At 39.6% G+C, this 24,557-nt stretch overlaps 1 long non-coding RNA gene across 1 annotated transcript in view; it reads left to right on the forward strand.

Moving 5' to 3' along the window:
- Positions 1–24,557, forward strand: part of LOC114672800 (uncharacterized) — a 150,674-nt gene that overhangs the window by 81,434 nt on the left and 44,683 nt on the right. The gene's annotated exons all lie outside the window — the stretch shown is intronic.

The following is a 24,557-nucleotide window of genomic DNA, read 5'->3' on the forward strand; positions in this document are numbered from 1 at the left end:
CGCCCGTCTCGGCCTCCCAAAGTGCTGGGATTACAGGCTTGAGCCACCGCGCCCGGCCCACAGTAATTTAAATTGAGAAAAAGTGTGAGTGAATTAAGTTACCACATCACACATGTAAAATTAGGCCCAAAATTCAAGAAGACATTGTGAGTGGTAACCAGTTTTGACAATATCACTTCATCTGTTGTGTTTACTAATATTATTTAAATAAATTGTACTAGTTTTATAATTTTGTTTGCATTAAATTTTACATACTTGTTTTGGGTCTTACAAATGTGTAAAAGTTGTATACAGAAGGAATTATAACCCTTTTTAGGCTTATACACAATTTAAGAAAAAAATCCAAGAGTTTGTGAGAATTACATTTCTCACAGTGACTAAAGGTGGGCCACAGAAATCTGCATTGACCTTCTGGTGGCTAAAACTAAAAAAGAAACTTGATCAGCTAAAGATTAATCTTATCGGTAAGATTAAAATATCCCATTTGCTCAGAAGGACAACTTTGGCTGGCAGTTAAATATGAGCTAAATTTTGCCAAAGAGTACCTATCAGAGAGATGCTGATGAATGCAAAGTTGAGTATCCTTGACAACATCCCAAGATCACTAAAACAGTGAATTTAAAGCTGCTATTTCTATAGCATCGTTTTATGCAAAACAATGGAAGCTATGTGGCAATTAAAATAACTTTGTGCTGGATCAAAGCAAATGTACAACCATCTGACCTCTTTCAGTTTTTAATAAATTCAATAAAATTTTAGCTGATTGATACGAAATTCTTATGAATTTTTTCAATTGGAGTTTCAATAGATGCATGAATTCTTTATATGTACTTAAAATCCTAATATTTTACTTTCAAAATTCATTTTTTCCTTTTTGGCCTACAACTGTAACTAAAGAAATAAGGATGGTTTTTTTTCCACAGCTCTATGCTAAAGAGAAAAAGTAACGGCTTTTCTGTTGTTCTAGGTTTTTCTTAATATTCGAACCCTGATAAATAACTGAATTTTTCAGGGCCGGGTGTGGTGGCTCATGCCTGTAATCCCAGGACTTTGGGAAGCCAAGGCAGGAGGATCGCTTGAGGCCAGGAGTTTGAGACCAGCCTGGCCAACATAGCAAAACACTCTCTGCTGAAAAAAAAAAAAAAAAAAAAAAAAAAAAAAAAGCTGGGCGTGGTGGTGCACGCCTGTAATCCCAGGAACTTAGGAGGCTGAGGCACTAGGATCGCTTGAATCTGGGAGGCAGAGTTTGCAGTGAGCTGAGATCTTGCCACTACACTCCAGCCTGGGTGACAGAGTGAGGCCCTGTCTCAAAGAAACCCCCACAAACCTCCCCAAACCTAGTTTTTAAACCACATTATTTCTGTGTTTATGTATACTGTCAAAAAAGATAGTAAAAATAACTTATAAGCATTTGGAGAGATGGGGGATCTTCCAGTAGCCATGTCTGAAATTGGAACTAGCCAATAACAAACAAGTCCAGGTTTGTTTTTCTTTTGGCCAATACATTTTTTCTTTGACAGCCTTTGTTTTATGAGAAATTCCCTTTTCTTCACATTAATAGTTTGTGATTTATCACTTGTTTCTTGCTTCTTCAACTCATGTTTAATAATTCCCCAACCAAATGACTATTTGCATCTAAAAGCATAATTTGTTTGAAATTACTAGAATCTTCAATATTTTCTCTAATTATCTTTGTTTATGATATCACATTGTGACAATAATTCTCATTATGTATGTTCCATAGTAATCATTATACTAGTAAACATGTTCATCTGATAATGAATGACATAGGAGACTGCCTGTAATTATGACAAGGGAAAATTGAGCCATAAGTATATTAGTAAAGTGATATTTGGAGATCATTGTTAGAATATTTTAGATAATATATCTAAGTATATTATAGTAATATCCACATCCCTAAGTGAAAAATGGAGAACATCATTCTCACGTCCCATCTCCCTCACTCACATCTCATCAATTAAGCCCTGTTAAAGTTTACCTTGTCAACCTGAAATAATTTAAAGGATCAGAATCCAGTTTAAAAGAGTTCATTCAAGGGTAAAGCTGATAATAGCCATTCTGGTAACAAGAGACTCCAAAAGAATGGTCTCAGTGCTCCAAGAGGAGAAGTTAAGGTCTTCCTTATATAAGCAGAAAAGGAAGAAATTTAACAGGATTACATTTCCCGTACAAGACTGGTTTATAAGTTACAGAAATTTGACAAGTTACACCTTGTTTTTTTCTTTTCCAATTTAAAAGAGTTTGTGTATACATATATACATATATATTTAATTTTTTAATTTTTATTTCTTGTGGGTACATAGTGGGTTTATATATGTATGGGGTACGTGAAATATTTTGGCACAGGTGTGCAGTGTGTAGTAATCCCATCATGGAAAACTGGGTATCCATCTCCTCAAGCATTTATCCCATGTTACAAACAATCCGATTCTACTTTTAGTTATTTTAAGATGTACAATTAAATTATTATTGGCTATAATCCCCCTGTTATGACATCAAATACTAGGTCCTATTCATTCTCTCTACTTTTTTTTTAATACTCATTAACCATCAACACCTTCCTCCCTACCCCCCAAGGTAACCATCATTCTGTTCTCTATAGAGAACGGTCCAAATCTTGGCTCTTGTGAACAGTGCTGCAACAAACATGGGAGTGCAGATATCTGCGCAATATACTGATTTCCTTTCTTTTGGGTATATACTCAGCAGTGGGATTGCTGGGTCATATGGTAGATCTATTTTTAGTTTTCTAGGAACCCTCCACACTGTTCTCCATAGTGGTTGTACTAATTTACATTCCCACCGACGGTGTACGAGGGTTCCCTTTTCTCCACATTCTTGCTAGCACTTGTTGTTGCCTGACTTTTAGATAAAAGCCACTTTTACTGGAGTCAGATGATATCTCCTTGTGGTTTTGATTTGTATTTCTCTGATGATTAGTAATGTCGAGCAGTTTTTTATATACATTGGCCATTAGTATGTCATCTTCTGAGAAATGTCTATTCAGGTCTTTTGCCCATTTTAAAATTCGATTATTAGATTCACAGAGTTGTTTGAGCTCCTTATGTATTCCAAAGGTTATTTATACTTTGTCAAATGGGTAGTTTTCAAATACTCGCTCCCATTCTGTGGGTTGTCTCTTCACTTTGTTGATTGTTTTCTTTGTTGTGCAGAAGCTTTTTAACTTGATGTGATTCTAGGTGTACGTTTTTACTTTGTCTGTGCTTGCAGGGTATTATTCAATAAATTTTTGCCCAGACCAATGTTCTGGACAGTTTTTCCAATGTTTTCTTTTTTTCTTTTTCTTTTTTTTTTTTTTTTTTGAGACAGAGTCTCGCTCTGTCTCCCAGGCTGGAGTGCAGTGGTGAGATCTCAGCTCACTGCAAGCTCCACCTCCCGGGTTCACACCACTCTCCTGCCTCAGCCTCCCGAGCAGCTGGGACTACAGGCGCCCACCACCACGCCCAGCTAATTTTTTTTGTATTTTTAGTAGAGACAGGGTTTCACTGTGTTAGCCAGCATGGTCTCGATCTCCTGACTTCGTGATCCACCTGCCTCAGTCTCCCAAAGTGCTGGGATTACAGGTGTGAGCCACTGCACCCAGTCAGTTTTTCCAATGTTTTCTTACAGTAGTTTCACAGTTTGAGGGCTTAGATTTAAGTCTTCAATTTATTTTGACTTGATTTTTGTATATGGTGAGAGATAAGGTCTAGTTTCATTTTTATGCATCAGGATATCCAGTTTTCCCAGTACCACTTATTGAGAGACTATCTTTTCCCATTATATGTTCTTGGCACCTTGGTTGAAAATGAGTTTACTGTAGATTTGTGGATTTGTTTCTGGGTTCTCCATTCTGTTCCATTGATCTATGTGTCTATTTTTATACCATTACCATGCTATTTTAGTTACAGTAGCTCTGTAGTATAATTTGAAGTCGGGTAATATGATTCTTCCAGTTTTGTTCTTTTTGCTCAGGATAGCTTTGGCTATTCTGGGTCTTTTGTAATTCTATATAAATTTTAGAATTGAATTGTTTTTCTATTTCTGTGAAGAATGTCATTGTTATTTTGATAGGAATTGTATTGAATCTGTAGATTGCTTTGGCTAGTATAAACATTTTAACAATATTGACTCTTCCAATCCATGAACATGGAGTATCTTTCCATTTCTGTGTGTGTCCTCTTCAATTTCTTTCATGAGTGTTTTATAGTTTTTATTGTAGAGATCTTTCACTTATTTGGTTAATTCATAGGTACTTAAGTTTATGTATGGGTATTGTAAATGGGATTACTTTTTAATTTTCCTTTTTAGATTTTTCACTGTTGGCTTTCATATAGAAATGCTACTGGTTTTTGTTTGTTGATTTTGTATCCTGCAACTTTACTGAATTTGTTTATCAGTTCAAATAGTTTTTTGATGGACTCTTTAGTATTTTTCCAAGTATAAGATCATATCTCACCAACATGAAGAAACCCCATTCTCTACTAAAAATACAAAATTAGCCAGGCCTAGTGGTGGATGCCTGTAATCCCAGCTACTTGGAAGGCTGAGGCAGGAGAATCGCTTGAATCTCGGAGGTGGAGGTTGCGGCGAGCCAAGATAGCACCACTGCAGTCCACCCCAGGCAACAAGAGACAAGAGCAAAACTCTGTCTCAAACAACAACAACAACAACAACAACAACAACAACATTAAAAAAAAAAAAAAAAGATCGTATCATCTGCTCATCTGCAAATAAGGACAATTTGACTTCTTCTTTTCCAGTTTGGATGCCCTTTTTTTCTTTCTCTTATCTGATTGCTATAACTAGGACTTCCAGTACTATGTTGAATAATAGTGATGAAAGTGGGCATCTTTGTTGTCTTCCAGATCTAAGAAGAAAGGCTTTCAGTTTTTCCCCATTTGGTATGATACCAGCTGTGTCATATAGCCTTTTATTATATAGTCTTTTATTATACTGAGGTATGTTTCTTTTATACCCAATTCTTTGAGGGTTTTTGTCATGAAGGGATGTTAAACTTTATCAAATGCTTTTTCAGCATCCATTGAAATGATTATATGGTTTTTGTCCTTTATTCTGTTGATATGATGTGTCACGTTGATGGATTTGTGTATGTTGAACCATCCTTGCATTGCTGGGATAAATCCCATTTGATAATAACGAATGATATTTTTAATGTATTGTTGACTTTGGTTTGCTAGTATTTTGTTGAGGATTTTTGCATCATGTTCATCAGAGATACTGACCTGTAGTTGTTTTTTTTTTAATGTATCTTTGTCTGGTTTTGGTATCAGGGTAATACTGGCTTTGTAGAATGACTTTGGATTTATTTCCTCCTCCTCTATTTTTCAGAACAGTTTGAGTAGCACTGGTATTAGTTCTTCTTTAAATGCTTGGTAGTATTTAGAAGTGAAGCCATTGGGTCTTGGGCTTTTCTTTACTGGGAGACTTTTTATTACAGCCTCAATATTGTTACTTGTTATTGGTCTGTTCAGGTTTTGAATTTCTTCCTGATTCAATCTGAATAGGTTGTATGTGCCTAGGAATTTATCCATTTCTTCTAGATTTTCCAATTTGTTGGCATATAGCTGCTCATAGTAGCCACTAATAATCATTTGAATTTCTTTTTTTCTTTTTTTTTTTTGAGATGGAGTTTTGCTCTTATTGTCCAGGCTGGAGTGCAATGGCATGATCTCGGCTCCCCACACCCTCTGCCTCCTGAGTAGCTGGGATTATGCACCACCATGCCAGCTAATTTTGTATTTTCAGTGGAGATGGGATTTCTCCATGTTGGTCAGGTTGGTCTCAATCTCCTGGCCTCAGGTGATCCGCCCTCCTCGGCCTCCCAAAATGCTGGGATTACAGGCATGAGCCACCATACCAGGCAGGATCATTTGAATTTCTGTGGTATCAGTTCTAATGTCTCCTTTTTCATCTCTGATTTTATTCATTTGTGTCTTCCCTCTTTTTCTTAGTTACTCTGGTTAAAGGTTCATCAATTTTGTTTATCTTTTCAAAATATTAACTTTTTGTTTTGTTGGTCTTTTATATTGTCTTCTTCATTTTAGTTTCAGTTATTCCTGCTCTGATCTTTATTATTATTTCTTTTCTTCTACTAATTTTAGGTTCAGTTTGTTCCTGCTTGTCTAGTTCTCTAAGATGTATCATTAGGTTATTTATTTGAAGCTCTTCTTCCTTTTTGATGTAGGCATTATAGCTATAAATTTCCCTCTTAGTACTGCTCTCACTGTGTCCTCTATGTTTTTGTATACCGTGTTTCCATTATCATTTGTTTCAAGAAACTTTTCAGTTTCCTTCTTAATTTCTTCACGGACTCACAGGTCATTCAGGAAATATTGTTTAATTATCACGTGTTTATATAGTTTCCAAAATTCCTTTTGTTATTGATTTCTAGTTTTATTCCAATGTGATTGGAGAAGATGCTTGATATTATTTTAAATTTTTTGAATGCTTTAAGACTTGTTTTGTGACCTAACGTATGGTCTATTCTTGAGAACAATCCATGTGCTGAGAAGAATGTATATTCTGCAGCTGTTGGATGACGTGTTTTGTGACTATTCATTAGGTTAATTTGTTCTACAGTGCAGATTAAGTCCAATGTTTATTTGTTGATTTCCTGTCTGGCAGATCTGTCCAATGCTGAAAGTGGGGTGTTGAAATCTCCAGTTATTATTGTATTTGGGCCTATTTCTCTCTTTAGCTCTAATAATATTTGCTTTATATATCTGGTTGCTCCAGTGTTGGGTGCATATATATTTATAATTGAATCCTCTTGCAGATTGTCCCCTTTGTCATTATTTAATGACCTTATTTGTCTCTTCTTACAGTTTTTGTCTTGAAATCTATTTTTTCTCATAAGTATAGCTACTCCTACTCTTCTTTGGTTTCTATTGTCATGTATTATCTTTTTCCATCCCTTTATTTTCAGCCTATGTGTGCCTTTATAGGTGAAGTATATTTCTTGTAGGCAACAGATCATTGGACCTTATTTTCTCATCCATTCAGCCAGACTCTGTCTTTTGACTGGAGCATTTAGTTAATTTTCATTCAATATTATTATTGATAAGTAAAGACTTACTCCTGCCATTGTATTATTTGTTTTCTGGTTGTTTCGCAGTATTCTCTTCCTTCTTTCCTTCCTGTCTTCTTTTTAATGAAGGTGATTTTCTCTGGTGGTATGGTTTAATTTCCTACTTTTTATTTTTTGTGTATTTGTTATGTTTTTGTTTTGAGGTTACCAGGAGTCTTGCAAATACTATTTTATAATTCATTATTTTAAACTGATGACAACTTAACACTATATATCCAAACAAACAAATGTGCAAAAAGAAAACTAATAAAAACTCTCCTCTTTATAACTTTGTTCCCCTACTTTTTGACTTTTTGTTGTTTCTCTTTATGTTTTATTGTGCTATCTACGTCTTGAAAAGTTATCGTGGTTATTATTTTTGAGTGGTTCATCATTTAGTCTTTCTACTTAAAACAAGAGTAGTTTACACACCACCATTACAGTGTCATATTATTCTGTGTTTTTCTGTGTGCTTACTATTACCAGTGAGTTTTTTACCTTCAGATGATTTCCTCTTGGTCATTAACATCCCTTTCTTTCAGACTGAAGAACTCCCTTTAGCATTTTGTGTAGGAGAGGTCTGGTGTTGATAAAATCCCTCAGTTTTTGTTTTTCTGGGAAAGTCTTTATCTCTCCTTACTGCTTGAAGGATATTTTTACCAGATAGGGTAAAAGTTATGTTCCTTCAGCATTTTAAATATGCCATGCCATTCTTTCCTAGTCTATAAGGTTTCCACTGAAAAGCTTGCTGCCAGGGGTGTTGGAGTTCCATTGTATGTTATTTGTGTCTTTTCTCTTGCTGCTTTTAGGATCCTTTCTTTATCCTTGACCTTTGAGAGTTTGGTTAATAAATGCTTTGAAGTAGTCTTCTTTGGGTTAAATCTGCTTGGTGTTCTATAACCTTCTCATACTTGAATGTTGATCTCTTTCTCTAGGTTTGGGAAATTCTCTGTTATTATCCCTTTGAATAAACTTTCTACCCCTATTTCTAGCTCTATCTCTTCTTTAAGGCCAATAACTCTTAAATTTTTGAGACTATTTTCTAGATCTTGTAGGCATGCTTCCTTGTTTTTTATCCTTTTTCCCCGTCTGTGTGTTTTCAAATAGCCTGTCTTCAAGCTCAATAAGTCTTTCTTCTGCTTAATCAATTCTACTATTAAGAGACTCTGATGCATTTTTCAGCATGTCAATTGCATTTTCCAACTCTATAATTGCTGCTTGGTTCTTTTTAATTGTTTCAATCTTTTTGTTAAATTTATCTGATATAATTCTGAATTCCTTTTTTGTGTTATCTTAAATTTTTTCAAGTTTCCTCAAAATATCTGTTTTGAATTCTTGGTCTGCTAGGTCACATATCTCTGTTTCTCCAGGATTGTTCCCTATTGCCTTATTTAGTTCATTTGATAAGGTCATGTTTTCCTGGATGGTGTTGATCCTTGTAGATGTTCATCACTGTCTGGACATTGAAGAGTTTGGTACTTATTGTAATCTTCATAGTCTGGACTTGTTTGTGCCTGTTCTTCTTGGGAAGGCTTTCCAGGTATTTGAAGGACTTGGGCCTCAAGCCCAGTAATGCTGTGGTTTTTGCAGATATGTAGAGGTACCACCTTGGTGGTCTTGGATGAGATTTGGAAGAATTTTCTGGAGACTTTTGTTCTTTTCCCTTACTCTCTGCTAAAATTGCCTGGAATTGGGAATGTGGTGATGCAAACACCCCTGTGGCCACCACCACCTGAAGCCAAATAGCACTGGGTCTTGCCCAGAGCCTTTCCTTTCAGGATGCTGAGGTCCCCTAGGCCCTGGGCATGTCCATAGATGTTGTCTGGGAGCCAGGGATTAGAGTGAAAAAACTTAGCAGTTTATCTGTTGTTCTATTCTACTATAGCTAAGCTGGTGCTCACACCACAATACAAAGTGCTTCCTGCTCTTTCCTCCCATTTCCACAGGCAGAGGGGCCTCTCCCTGGGGCCATCACCACCACTGGTCCACACGAGTTCTGCCAGGCCACCACCAATGCTCACTTAAATCCCAAGGACACCAGCCTAGGCAACATGGTGAAATACTGTCTCTACTAGAAAAAAAAAAAAAATTAGCTGGGCATGGTGGCATGCACCTGTAGTCCCAGTTACTTGGGAGGCTAAGGCATGAGAATCACTTGAGACTGAGGCATGAGAATTGCTTGAACCCAGGAGGCAGAGGTTGCAGTGAGCTGCTGAGATTGCACAGTTGCACTCCAGCCTGGGCGACAAAGTGAGACTCTGTCAAAAAAAAAAAAAAAAAAGACAGGCACAGTGGCTCACACCTGTAATCCAAGCACTTTGGGAGGCCAAGGCAGGTGGATAACCTGAGGTCAGGATTTCGAGACTGGCCTGACCAACATGGAGAAACCCCATCTCTACTAAAAAAAAAATACAAAATTAGCTGGACGTGGTGGCTCATGCCTGTAACCCCAGCTACTCAGGAGGCTGAGGCAGGAGGATCACTTGAATTTGGGAGACAGAGGTTGCCGTGGACCCAGATCATGCCATTGCACTCCAGCCTGGGCAACAAGAGTGAAACTCTGTCTCAAAAAACAAAACAAAACAAAAAACCAAACACAAGATCTCTTCTGTCAGCTCATGGTTAACGCTGCCAGACCTGGGACTCACCATTGAGGGAAGTGGGCTCTCCACTGCCCCAGGACAGGTACAGAAATGCTGTGTAAGAGCCTGGGTCTGGACTTAGGGACCCCAAGTGCCTGCTTGTTGCTCTGTCCTACTGTGGCTGAGCTGGTACCTAAGGTGCAAGACAAAGTCCTCTTTACTTTTCCCTCTGCTTTTCTCAAACAGAAGAAATGTTTCATCATAGCAACAATAGCTAAGAATGTGTTAGGTTTCCCCTGAGGCCAGCACGTCTCAGAGCCCGAGGCCTAAGGCATACTCCCTCGGTATTGCTGCTGGTTATTCAGGGACCAAGGGCTCTTTAGTCAGCAGGTGATGAATCCTGCCAAGACTGAGTCACTGCCTTCAATGCAGTAGATACCCTTTTGGCCCAGGGTGCATCTAGAAATGTCATCCAGGAGCTAGGGCCTGGAGTGGGGTCCTCACAATTCTGCCCAGTGTCCTATCCTACTGTGGCTAAGCTGGTATCCAAGATGCAAGATGAAGTCCTCTAAAAGAGTATATTTAACATTCCATTTTAGATAATGTGATAGTTACGAGGTTTTTGTGTAAGAGAAGTAAAGGAAGTTAATCTACAATGAAGATCAAGAGTGAAGAGGAAAGGAGTCTTCTCTGGTGCCCTTTGGTCTTTTACAACATTTGACAAAACAGTATAGGTAAAGAAATGGCTAATCTATAAGAAGAGGAACAAAGGTTACAGCTGTGTAGGTTATAGCTGGCTGTCACATAACTCATGTCTCATAATCACATTCTTTTAAGGCTCAAAATAATTTAAGTTCCAACAGCTTTGATTTTGAATTACTTATTTTTACAACCACCTAAAGAGCTCTACCCTTTGCTTCTCTAGCCTGTCTGCTTTTATTCCAGTTCAGGTCACCATCATTTCTTGTCTATAGTATTTCAACTGCCTCCTAACTCTTCTCCATCTTTCTTTACATGCCCTCCCTTCAATTCATCATCACATGGAAGAGTGATCTTTCTCCACTTGATCTTAGCCAAAAGGCCGAGAAGCGATAGGGGAAGAGTCATCTTTCTCAAACACATGCACCTCCTGTGTTGAAAACGTCAATGATATTCCCAGTCCTTGGGATTAGGAGTGAACTCCTTACATGGCTTCCAAGGTTCTTCATAATCTGAATCCTGCTTGTCCTGGGGCCTTGTCTCATCCCATTGCCCATCCTCCTCACTCTCCATCTCACTCCCACCTCCTATTTCTGCTCCAACCATGCTGTATTGCTCTCTGTTCCTTGAAAAGACCACGTAGTGTCTCACCTCTGGCCCTCACACTATTTCCTCTGCTTAAATATTCTTCTCTCCATCTTTTCCTTCAGGTATCAGCTACAGCATCATGCCTCAAAGTAAACTTAACCTCATGCCCCAGGCTAGGTTAGATGCCTCTTCTTGGCTGCTCATAGCATCCCACACATTGCACCACTGTAGCATGTATCACATTTTATTTTACTTTGCTTGTTAGTAACAGCCTCCAGATGTGGGATGCTTGAGGAAAGGGACAAAGTCTTGAGGAAAAAAATAACTCTTTGATATATAGATTTAGATAGAGCACTGAATAACAAATCACAAAATTACACCTGGCATTATGGTTATAAAAGAAAGGCAGCATGGTATAGGGGAAATGGCAGACCAGGACTTGATCTTGCCTCTGCCTCCTGGCCAACTATGAGACCTTGGGAAAATTATTTCATATTCCTAAGCCTTAGTTTCCTCATCTGTAAATGGGATGAAACTATCTACTTTCAGGGCTATCGTAAAAGAGTCAGTTTGATGATACATATAAAAGAGCTTAGCACAATGCTTGGCACGTATTAGAATACTCAGAAGAGGCAATTTTTTTTTTTAAATCACTATGTACCCCATGTTGATAAATAATATATACATGGGGTACATAGTGACATTTTGATACATATAATCTATAGTGATCAGATCAGGGTAGTTAGCATATCCATCATCCCAAAGATTTATCATTTCTTTGTGTTGGCAGCAGTCAATATCCTCCTTCTAGCTATTTGAAAATACATGTAAGTGTTAACTATAATCATCCTACAATGGCATAGAACACTAAGAAGTGGTTGTTATTGTAAAATATTATGATCTGCCTCACCCCAAGCATGAAATATATGAAAGCAGAACAGAAGACAAAGGAATCTGAGAACTTGAGCAGGCTGGGTATGGTGGCTTACGCCTGTAATCCTAGCACGTTGGGAGGCCAGGGCAGGTGGATCACGACGTCAGGAGTTCAAGACCACCATGGCCAATATGGTGAAACCCAGTCTCTACTAAAAATACAAAAATTAGCCTGGCGTGGTGGTGGGAACCTGTAATCCCAGCTACTTGGGAGGCTGAGGCGGAGAATTGCTTGAACAGGGAGGCGGAAGTTGCAGTGAGCCAAGATCGTGCCACTGGACTCCAGCCTGAGTGACAGAGTGAAACTCTGTCTCAAACAAAAACAAACAAACAAACAAAGCGCTTAAGCAACTGCTTCAAAGTCCAGAGAATGATAGTGGATGGGGGGTAGGGGAAGAGGGTGAGTGAGGAGACACTTTTAGCTAAAGGGAGAGCTACTGACGTAGGCCTTAAATTGAGCTGGAGCAGAGGGTGGAAGAAGAAAGAAGAAGGAGGCAATGTTCTCCAGGCCCCCACCCCCTCAATGTAATGTCCAGGACCCCAAGGCAACTCCAGCATGGGTGGTAAGGGTATGAGAATAGTGGTAGAGGACACTTTAATGTGCACTTGAATCACCTGGGAATGCTGTTTAAAATGCAGATTCTGATTCCATAGATGTGGGGTGGAATCTGAGACTCTGCATTCCTAATAAGCTTCCAGGTCATGCTAATGCTGCTAATTCAGGGATCATATTTTGAGTATCAAGGATGTAGAAAATAACCACTTATGCTATTTCTTATTGTGTAATGATATTAAAAAAAACCCATTCGCCTCTTAGCAATTTTGTGAGGATTCCATTGGGGAAGAATATTCCGTGTGTTTGGGAAAAATATTCTGATAAATCACTTGGTATTGAGGTGTAGGTGGGATGACTCACCAAAGCATGCATTGAAATAGTAACTGAAGATCTTAAACTACTTTCTCAGGAAGGGGCCCATTGACTCAAGGTCTTTTTGTCTCTGCTTCAGAATGAGAGGGGCATCTGGGTTTGAGGGCAGAGCAGAATGGCTATCTGTAGGAGACGGGGAACAGTGTGAATGGGGAACTGGATGCAGGGACCTACATTGGAGGAATGTCTATAGAGATATTCAGAACTCGTTTGCTTGACAGTATGCTCATTTTTCTTCATCCCATCCAAGGAATACTTTGGATTGTTCAGCAGTGCTTCTGTGTATGTAATTTTCCTTCCTTCCTTCCTTCCTTCCTTCCTTCCTTCCTTCCTTCCTTCCTTCCTTCCTCCCTCCCTCCCTTCCTTCCTTCTTTCCTTCCTTCCTTCCTTCTTCCTTTCTTTCCCTCCCCTTCCCTCCCCTCCCTCCTTCCCTTCCTCCCTCCCTCCCTCCCTCCCTCCCTCCCTCCCTTCCTTCCTTCCTTCCTTCCTTCCTTCCTTCCTTCCTTCCTTCCTTCCTTCCTTCCTTCCTTCCTTCCTTCCTTTTATTTCTTTGCAGGGGCAATGGGTTTGAGGAGATAGATGAGGGGACAGCACACAGCAGGATTACTCTAGCCTTGAAGGCTCTTGCTTGGTTTTCTTGAACAGTTTCTGGGTGGTAGGGAGTCAGGAGGAAACAGTGGGACACATCCCACCTTCTATTGTTGAGTATTCTGACTGTACTGTTATCAAAATCAGTAACTGAAGCAAAGAACAATAATGTATTGGAAAATATCTTCAAACTTGCAATAGGTTAAAAACCAAATGGTCAAGCGTGGTGGCTCACGCCTGTAATCCCAGCACTTTGGGAGGCCGAGGTGGGCAGATCACGAGGTCAGGAGATCGAGAGCATCCTGGCTAACACAGTGAAACCCCGTCTCTACTAAAAATACAAAAAATTAGCCAGGCGTGGTGGTGGGCACCTATAGTCCCAGCTACTCGGGAGGCTGAGGCAGGAGGATGGCGTGAAGCCGGGAGGCGGAGCTTGCAGTGAGCCAAGATTGTGCCACTGCACTCCAGCCTGGACCACAGAGCGAGATTCTGTCTCAAAAAAAAAAAAAAAAAAAAAAAAAGGAGAGGATTGACAAAAACAGAGGGGAAGACAATGACATGGGAGACAAGAGAAGAGGCTGCTTAAGAAAAGGTTAACAGTGCCTGGGCGTTTTCCCAGAAAACAGGAGGTGAAGGAGTAACACTCTCATAAAATCAAACTCGATCAGACATATTCAGGCTTGCTTTATTTCAGAACTTCACAAGCCCATGACTCAAGGGACTGGCACTAATTTTAAAACAGAGTTATAACCTGGGTTCCATGAAAGGACTAAAGAGGTGTATCCTGGAATCTCCTGAAATCATATGTGAAATTTATGTCTGTACATATACATATCATTCTAGGGAGAGGCTACTTATCTCTCATCAAATTGCATATCCAATGGTGATATTAAAATGGTTAAGAATCACTGACTTCAAAATTAAAGCTAGCTAGAAGTCCATCTTCAATAATCTTGTCTATGAAAACAATGAAAAAGTGGAAATGACAGGAAACTAGAAATTTTGTCACTAAGAAATCAAAGTAATCAGTCCAGAGTTACATTATCATTATTTTAAAGTAGTGAAGTCCAGCTAGAGGATGATGAAATGTTGATAACTGCTTAGAAAAGTAAAAATGGGCTGGGCATGGTGGCTCACGCCTGCAATCCCAGCACTTTGGAAGCCAAGGTGGGCAGATCACTTGAGTCAAGAGTTCACAATCAGCCTGGCCAACATGGTGAAACTCTGTCTCTACTAAAAATACACACACACACAAAAAAAAAAAAAAAAAAAAAAAAAACAACAACTTAGCTAGGCATGGTGGTGGGTGCCTATAATCCCAGCTACTTGGGATACTTGGGAGACTGAGGCAGGAGAATTGCTTAAACCCAGGAGGTAGAGGTTGCAATGAGCTGAGATCATGCCAATGCACCACAACCTGGGCGACAGAGTCAGACTCCATTTCAAAAAAAAAAAAAAAAAAAAAAGTAAAAAGAAAAGGAAAAATGGCCTCCCTTGATGCTATTCAATAGAAAATGGTGACCAGGCTGGGCACAGTGGCTCACTCCTGTAATCCCAGCACCTTGGGAGGCTGAGGCAGGTGGATCACAAGGTCAGGAGATTGACACCATCCTAGCCAACATGGTGAAACCCTGTCTCTACAAAAAATACAAAAATTAGCTGGGCGTGGTGGTACATGCCTGCAATCCCAGCTATTCAGGAGGCTGAGGCAGGAGAATTGCTTGAACTAGGGAGTCGAAGGTTGCAGTGAGCCAAGATTGCACCATTGCACTCCAGCCTGGCGACAGAGCGAGACTCCATCTCAAAAAAATAAAATAAAATAAAATGGTGACCAATTATTCTCAATGTCCATAGTAAATGACAACAAAAGCTTGACATCAGACATAAAATAAATTCAAGTTAGAGCAGTTAGTTTTGCCCCCCAAAGAGCACTTGGCAAAGTCTGGAGATATTTTGGTTGCCTTAACTAGGGCTTTGTACCTACAAGTGGGTAGAGGCCAGGGATGAAGAAGAGGTATCACCTTCCCAGGCACCAGTACCAAAATGACTGAGGAGTTACAGGAGATTCTTCTTCTTTAGCTAGAGCACCAGAGCTGGATTTCGGTAGCAGCCACCACCAGGTATCTCAGGCTGCTTACTGGAGGCCTAAGAAGGCAGGTGGATTGAAATCTCTGTAAGGATCAAACATTCACACTAAAACACTGCAGTAAATGAGAAGGGGAAAAAGAAAATCACGTCAGCACCTCAACAAAATACCCAGACCGCACGCAAGACTCACCTCATTTTGGAGGTCATGTAAATAATTATGAGTCAATGAATACATTTATATTCTACTTTTAAAAAGTGCCTTTTGCCGGGCGCGGTGGCTCACGCCTGTAATCCCAGCACTTTGGGAGGCCGAGGCGGGCGGATCACAAGGTCAGGAGATCGAGACCACGGTGAAACCCCGTCTCTACTAAAAACACAAAAAATTAGCCGGGCGCGGTTGTGGGCGCCTGTAGTCCCAGCTACTCGGGAGGCTGAGGCAGGAGAATGGCGTGAACCCGGGAGGCGGAGCTTGCAGTGAGCCGAGATCGCGCCACTGCACTCCAGCCTGGGCGACAGAGCGAGACTCCGTCTCAAAAAAAAAAAAAAAAAAAAAAAAAAGTGCCTTTTAAGGGAGAAGATGTGACTAGAGTTTAATATGCTGAATTACTAAGACTTAAATTCATGGGCACAATTTGTAAATGCGTGAACATAGTCTGCATAAAACCCTTAACATTAACCTTTAAGTATGTTGGAGACATGCAATAAATGCCCCTTTACTTCTTAATGAATAATTAGAAAACATTTTACACCATTATAGACACTCTAGATTCATGGTTCCGAATTTTTAAGTCAGCAATTAGTCATCTACGTGATATTCAGTGCAAGAATAGCACTCATAAATAATAGTGTATTTTCCCTAGCCAGACTGATTAGGTAGCTATTTATAGTGCTAGCTATTGCGGCTGTGGTCTCCAAGTATAAAGATATTCATAATAGTTAGACATGGCTATATTTGGCAGTGTTTTGTTATTGCTATAATACAGGGAGAGCTATATGAGGTTATAATTTTTCTCATTAGTGGTGAAAGGAATGGAAAATGTGCTTGCATAAGTCTGTACTTGGTAAAAACAAATGTAGAGTCAGATATGCAAAATTAGGTTTTCTTCAGAACAATGAAATGAATGCAGTGGGCTTCCTTTTCTGAAAGATTTTGGTATAAGATATGAAGCTGACCTTTTGAATGGCTATGAATTGTTTCTCAGATATATTTAAACTGACTTAAAGGTAAATCTTCCTTCCACCCACTCAACAATACATGGTATCACCAAATTAAAGCTTGACAGTTACAGGTTTCCTGTGCTTGTTGTTCAAGAACTGCGACCATAAAGAATTCTTCTATATTTGACGCACAGATCCCAAAGCCTAATGCCATGTTTCCTGAGAGAATGAAGACTCACCATGACCCCACATTGCTCCTTTAATCCTTGAGCTAGGGGCTCTGAGATAAATAATTTTTAAAAATTGAATCAAGATCTCCTAAATGAAAATCTAAAAATCTTCAAGCCATCCTGGGCTTTATGCACTCCTTGAGAAGAATTCTGGGTCCTCAAAGTTAGCAATCAAGGGGGTCATAATAAATTTAGAAATAAATTCAGTCAAAAACTCTTTTTTCTTTTTTTTAAATAGACAAATTTTCCTGGGATTGGGCCTTTAATGGAACTGGGTTCAGCAAATCCAAATTCTGCCCCCTACTGGCTCACTCAGAAAAACCGTTTTCTGTTTCAGTTTTGGCAGCTCTGTAATTAGGGTAATAAATTCAAACTCAGGCCCACTGGGTCATAAAGGTCGTAGAAAAGATAATTATATCATTGGCAGTAAAAAGCGAATCAGATTAAAACAGAGCCCTTCTTACATGTTTAACAACAGTAAAAGAAAAAGATCATCTCTTAACTAATCAAAGTTAACATTACTAAAAATGGAGAAACTAACATAATATACCTCCTGATATGATGTATGGAGAAGGACAGCAATTACTTCTTTAGTTTTCCTGCCAAAAATGCATAACCTTAATCTAATCACAAGGAAACATCAGCCAAATTCAATGTGGGGGACATTTTACAAAATAACTGCCTTTTAATCTTCATAAATATCAAGGTCAGAAACAGAAAGAATGACTGAGAAACTGTTCCAGACTAAAGGGGACTAACAAAACATGACAACTAATGCAATACGGGATTAGATCTTGGGCTGAGATCTAATGGTTAGAAAAGATATTATAAGGCAATGGATGAAGAGAGAATATGGAATGTGGGTTAGCTAATGATACTGTATCAATGTTAAATTTCCTGGTCTTGATAATCACAGTGTAGTTATATAAGAGGATATCATTTTTTTAAAAAAGTAAAATGTACACTGAATATTTAGTAAGGGGCAGAGTGTCTCCAAACTTACTCTCAAACGACTTACTCTCAAAAGCCATAACTAGAGTTAGAGCTAGAAATAGAAATAGTAATAGAAATAGAAACACAAATGTGTGTGTAGAGAGAGACAGACAGGTATGTATAGCAAATGGAGAAAACAGAAAACGTAAGCAACCAGTGAACCTGTGTAAAAGAGATACAGAGTTCCTTCTACTATTATTGCAAAACATACAAATTAATTTATAATATAAAAAAGACGCCAGGCTCGGTGGCTCACGCCTGTAATCCCAGCACTTTGGGAGGCCGAGGCAGGTGGATCACGAAGTCAGGATATTGAGAGCATCCTGGCTAACACAGTGAAACCCCATCTGTACTAAAAATATAAAAAATTAGCTGGGCGTGGTGGCGGGCGCCTGTGGTCCCAGCTACTCAGGAGGCTGAGGCGGGAGAATGGCATGAGTAAACCCGGGAGGTGAGCTTGCAGTGAGCCTAGATCGCGCCACTGCACTCCAGCCTGGGCGACAGGGCGAGACTCTGTCTCAAAATAAATAAATAAATAAAAATTAAAAAATAAAAAAGACTGCCATTGATTACAATAAACATTTTTGTACACCATTATGCAAGTCATTTTTTTTTCTATCAGATCTTCCACAGTGGGATTGGTGGATCAGGTAAAACTCCCTCACTTTTAAAAATAAGTTAAGATCCAACGTGTGGTGATTCAGGAAGAATAGTGATCTAAAGAAGTAGTTCTGGATTTTTTTCCAGTTATTTCATTCTGGCAAAGGGCATCTATGCGTAACGTACTCTTGTGTGTTTCTACTTATCATTATAAGTACCTGTAGGATTGACTCAGAGAATGGGGCTATGCTGAGGTGCTCCCTTGGGAGATAGCAGAAGCAAATAATTAATTCATTCAGAAACATAAGAATGTCATGAATAGGGTGTCCCTTCTCCCGTAGTTTTAATACTTCAAAAGATGCTGCATTTACCAGGTAATTTGGGAGAAAGAAGAAAACATTAAAGTCTGGGACAAGATACAAAAGAAAAAGCTGGAACTGTCCCCTGTCAGAATCTAAGGTTTGGGGCCATACTGAAAGGTAATTGGCTTCAATCTACCTTCCCCAGAAGGGGTTACAGATACCAGCGAGGTGGAGAGGAGGCAGGTTCTACTCAGACTAGTGCATCCCTAAGATCCCCTGGGAAAGATATGCATTTGTTATTATTTTTTAAAATTTTATTTTATTTTAAGTTCCAGGATACATGTGCAGGATGTGCAGGTTACATAAGCAAACGTGTGCCATGGTGGTTTGCAGCACCTATCAACCCATCACCTAGATATTAAACACAGCATGAATTAGCTATTTATCCTGATGTTCTCCCTCCTCTGATCCCCCCGACAGGCCCTAGTGTGTGTTGTTCCCCTCCCTGAGTCTATGTGCTCTTATCATTCAGCTCCCACTTACAAGTGAGAACCTGCGGTGTTTGGTTTTCTGTTCCTGTGTTAGTTTGCTGAGGTTAATTGCTTTCAGGTTCATCCATGTCCCTGCAAAGGACATGATCTCATTCCTTGGGCTGTATAGTATTCCATGATGTATATGTACCACATTTTCTTTATCCAGTCTATCACTGATGGGCATTTACATTGATTCCATGTCTTTGCTATTGTGAATAGTGCTGGAATGAACATACGTGTGCATATATCTTCATAATAGAATGATTTATATTCCTTTGGGTATATACCCAGTAATGGTATTGCTAGGTCAAATGTTATTTCTGGTTCTAGGTCTTTGAGGAATCACCACACTGTCTTCCACAATGGTTGAACTAATTTACATTCCCCCCAAAAATGTGTATATTTGTAAGAATATTAACAGTACCAGGTACTGGATGTGTGTTTCATTGTACTAAGTGCTTTACCAAAACCCTATTGACAGTACAAACCTCTATCTGAGTTTCCTACTCTTAATGGAGATTTTTAAAATGTGATTTTTCCCCAAATTTCAATTAAATATTTACACATCTGGTAGAATAAACTGAACATCTCAACCCACCCCAGCCCCACACACACACACACACACACACACACACACACACACACACCCCTCTTAGAATGGAAGAAATCTAGCAATGAGGAAGAAACTACTTGAACCTGGTGCCAGGTGACACAGGCAGAGTGATTTTTCAGTTATTGGGTAAAACAATGAAAACAGGATCAGAAAAAAAGTCTATTGTTATTAATTCAAAAGAAGTAGAGTTAAAGCTATACCAATAAGAGAACACACCCCCTACTTAGACTAGACAAAGCAACCTTTGGAAGAAATTGCTTTTCTCACAGATAAATTTGATTGTCTCTAAGGAATTTCTGAAGGAAATCTGGGGGCAGGCTCTTCTGGAGGTGAAGTACCCCCCGTGTCCCCACTGTCCCTTCCACCGGAGATGAGTGTATCTATGAAAGGGGGATCAGAGGAAGCTTTGCTGGCCTCCAGGTAAAGCCAGAGGCAGCAGAATATTACAGACTGAAGAGGTGACTGGGTCTAGGGCTTTCTATCCTGGCAGGGACAGCGAGCAGAGATAGAAAGGGAGAGCGAGATGGAGAGGAATGACATCCAAACAGAGTAGAAGAAGACAGGAGGATAAGGAGACAGAGAAATAGGCGGGAAGCAAGACTTTGTGGAGATACTTTCTGAAAGGCACCAAATGTGGAGAACTTGTTTCCTTTTTGAGACGTAAGAAAGGGCATTAACTTTTTAAAAAAGGTACAATTCCAGTTTCTGCCTCCAGCTCTCTACTGCTTTGGGTCATACATGAATCTTTCAGAAAGACCATGATCTAAACCCTCTCCCAGTGGAGTCCAAGGAAGGTAGAAAGTTGGGATAAGGAGAGGTAGCCTCATTGTATAGAATGGGTATCTGTCCTGTCCCACAGTGGACTACTGGGTGGGGAAGAGCCACCACCAACTCTGGATCTTCCAGCCTGAGAGAAATGTGATTTCCTAACTCCCTTGACTTCTCATGGGTCACCACAGATATCTGTATGAGGCCAGAGAGACTGGGCACTCCCATGGGTATAAGCATATAAACGCTACTTGCAGTTTAAGAAGTTTATCAAGCACCACTGGATATGATGGTGTGTGCCCATAGTCTCAGCTACTCAGGAGGCAAAGGCAGGCGTATCACTTGAGCTTAGAAGTTTGAGGCTGCAATGAGATATGAATGTGCCACTGCACTATAGCTTGGAAGGCTGAGTGAGACCCTGTTTAAAAAAAAAACAAACAACTTTTATCAAGTACCTAATGTATAAAAACAATGTCTGGGTTTGGACTGCCTCAAAGTCTACTTGTGCTGTTTCCTGCACATAGTCCAAAGTATTGCGCCCTATGCATATTATGCATGATTGCTCTCAGTACGTAGAAATGATTGCATACTTCAGCTGCAGCTGCTGCTTTCCCCCTCCAATTTTATTCTCCACAATTTGGAATGTTTCAGAGATCTTCAAACATGTCATGATCCTTCAGGCTTCTATACATGTCTGTGGCTCCCTCTACCTCAAATGTCTCTCTTTTCTCCTCTGCCAGAAATTTTTTATTAATCTGGGTTTTAGCCCATTGCAGCACATAGTATTTGTTCAGGAAGTGTTGATGGAATGACAGAAAGAATGAATGAATAATTCCCTTCTCCACTGTCTTAGAACCTTCTGTATGTGTCACTCATTTTACTTATCACACTGTGTTGCCTCTTACTTATCTGCCACAGATTCTTGATGGCTAGCACTGTTGCCTGGGAGGATAAACCAATAGAAGAGTGCTTGAAATATAGCAGATGTTCAACAAATTATTGTTGAATCGATCTGAATTGTTCACTCACTCTTGGACATCTGCTTATTCACTGCACTTGGACACCTGTATGTCTGTGTGTGGTGTAGTCTGTGTCTTTCCTCAAACGCAGGTGTTTTTATAATATGGCTTTCTGGCTTGACATGATATGATTGTCCTGGGCAGAAGTCAGCATACTTCCAGTGTCTAGGACTAAGAAGTATATTTGGCTGGTTATTTTGATTTAGATTCTTCTCTTGAACTCCAAATTTTTAGTTAGTTCAAGATCCAAGACCTTTGGAAATGCAGACTCTAAAGGACCATATTTCACAAACATGGGCTTTTGAGTTCCAGCAGCCTTTGGAAGTCCTACATGGCTCTATGCACTGTGGGATGTCCAGGCAAAATGAATCCCCTTCCCTCACAACCTACAAGTTCTGGGCTGTGAGTCATGTCACTCCCTACATTTGTACAGGAGGGAAATCCAGTACTTCCTTGAAGGGGAAGAGATATTCATGAATGAGCAACCTAGATGAAGGCAGGATAGCAGAACTGTTAGGAGAATTGATTTTGAAGTTAGCCCTGAGGTTGAATCTTATCTTTTCCGCTTGTCAGATGTGCAACTTTGGACAAGTTACTGAACTGCTCTTAGCCTCAAATAATACCTATGTCACAGGGTTTTCCTAATGATTCAGTGAGTTAATGCACATCAAACATGCAGCTCAGAGTACGTACTCACTAGCTGCTGGGTCATTCATCCAATTCACGCTTACGGAGGCTTTGGCACCTCAGTCGGCTTAAGTGCTCTTACTTTGATTTTGTATATAGAATCCCCTTAAAATAAACAATCATTGGTACCCCCACCCTATCCCCTTTTCTTCGTTTTCTGACTTCTTGAAAAATCTAAGAGCTTAGCTTTTCCAAATGTGTGATCTGGAACATCTCTTCTGTTCTAGGAGCAGCTTACAACCCCAAAGCTATCTAAAGTCATTTGGAACATTTTGGCCATTATTATTTCAAATACTTTATTCTTACTGTCTTTCTTCTGGGACTCTAATTACATATATGTTAGGTCATTTTATATTGTACTATGAATTCTGGAGGCTGTTTTATTTTTTGTCAGCTTTTTTTTTTTGCCTCTCTACTATTTTTACTTTATTATTATTATTATTATTATTGTTATTTTTTTTTTATTATTTTGAGACGGAGTCTCACTATGTCACCCGAGCTGGAATGTAGTGGTGCCATCTCAGCTCACTGCAACCTCTGCCTCCCAGATTAAAGTGATTCTCCTGCCTCAGCCTCCTGAATAGCTGGGTTTACAGGTGCACGCCACCATGCCTGGCTAATTTTTGTATTTTTAGTAGAGACAGGGTTTCACCAGTTGGTCAGGCTGGTCTCCAACTCCTGACCTTGCGATCCGCCCATCTCGGCCTCCCAAAGTGCTGGGATTACAGGCTTTAGCCACTGCGTCCGACCCTGCCTCTCTACTCTTAAGATAAACCCTGGAGGTAAAGCTAACCAGGGAAATTTCTCCCAAAAGAGGATGGCATCCTTGATGTGAACAGCTTTTCCCAAGTTCACAGATTAAGACTTCTATCATGAAACTTATCTTTGAATATTTTTTCTTGCTTATGCCTCTATGAACATAGAAGTGGAAAAGGGGTCTGTTATGTGCACTTATGGGGTATACTTTTACTTGTGAAGGAGTTTGCAGTCAGTCTTATACGTGGATAACCTTATACTTTGATAGATAAAAGACAAAGGCCCAATGCAGGTAAGAAACTTTAATGGTACACGTGTTGCCTCATAATCAGTCAAAAACAAAACATTGGTTTACTCCTCTTAACCCGCATCATGGGTTAAAGAGAACATTGCCAGAAGGCCTTCACTCTTCTAAAAGGGCATCATTCGTTAGGTCCTTTTTCCACGGTTTAAAATAAAAAAAGCAATGATTAGAAATTTATCCCTCATGATAGGTTCTAGAGCAAATTCTGCTGTAAAGGCTACAGTTACACAACAGACTTTTAAATTCTCTTGTGAAAGTTATGCTAAATAATAGAATTAGCTAAACAGAAAAGTACCTGTGCAGCTGCTGGCAATTGTGGCCTATGGGGAAATACATCAAATGAAGATTATAGAAATTCAGTGGTAGGGGATTGACGAAGAAATTGCTTAGTCAAGTGAATAAACTCTTTACCTAGCTCATTCTTTGATCTATTTAATTTTAGGAGGTTTGGTTTATGGGGACCCTGGATAAGGAGCATACTCCAAACTCTTGGTATTATCCTCCCAATAGTCACAGTAATAGTCTCCCTGCTGCACTGTATTCTCTCAAAGATTTTAAATACTTGCATGCAGCCCTCTCTAGAATGTCATGTAGTCTCCCTCCAATTTGAATGACAAGAGCTGAAAGAAATGTGCAACCATGAGGACACCGTGACCTATGAATGACATGCTGAAATCGGAAACCCAAAATGATGGCAACTGAGAGTGGCGCTAAGGCCACAAGTTTTGGTCACACTCTCACCTAAGTAAGAATCTGACCAAAAAGAGGAGGAATTAAAAAAATAATTCTGGCAGGCCATTGTTTTGGATTAAGCTCATACACTAGGCCCCCACAAACCAAACCAAACCAAACCAAAATGGAATTGCTCATGCTAAGACTTTAAGGAAACACATAGATTCTAGAACAGACCAGGTTTTGTTTTTTCCCTCCTGCAAATCTCTATAACAAACATTTCTGACAGCATAGGTATCCACCCCCTGAAGTTCCCATTAAATCTTTTAACCAACTTCATTTCCTGTTGCCTAGAGACCATCAAGCTTCAGATGATCATGCAACAAAGGTTCCAGCCAGTTCCAG

The sequence above is a fragment of the Macaca mulatta genome, chromosome 15 (genome assembly GCF_049350105.2).
Source record: "Macaca mulatta isolate MMU2019108-1 chromosome 15, T2T-MMU8v2.0, whole genome shotgun sequence".
NCBI classification, from domain to species: domain Eukaryota; kingdom Metazoa; phylum Chordata; class Mammalia; order Primates; family Cercopithecidae; genus Macaca; species Macaca mulatta.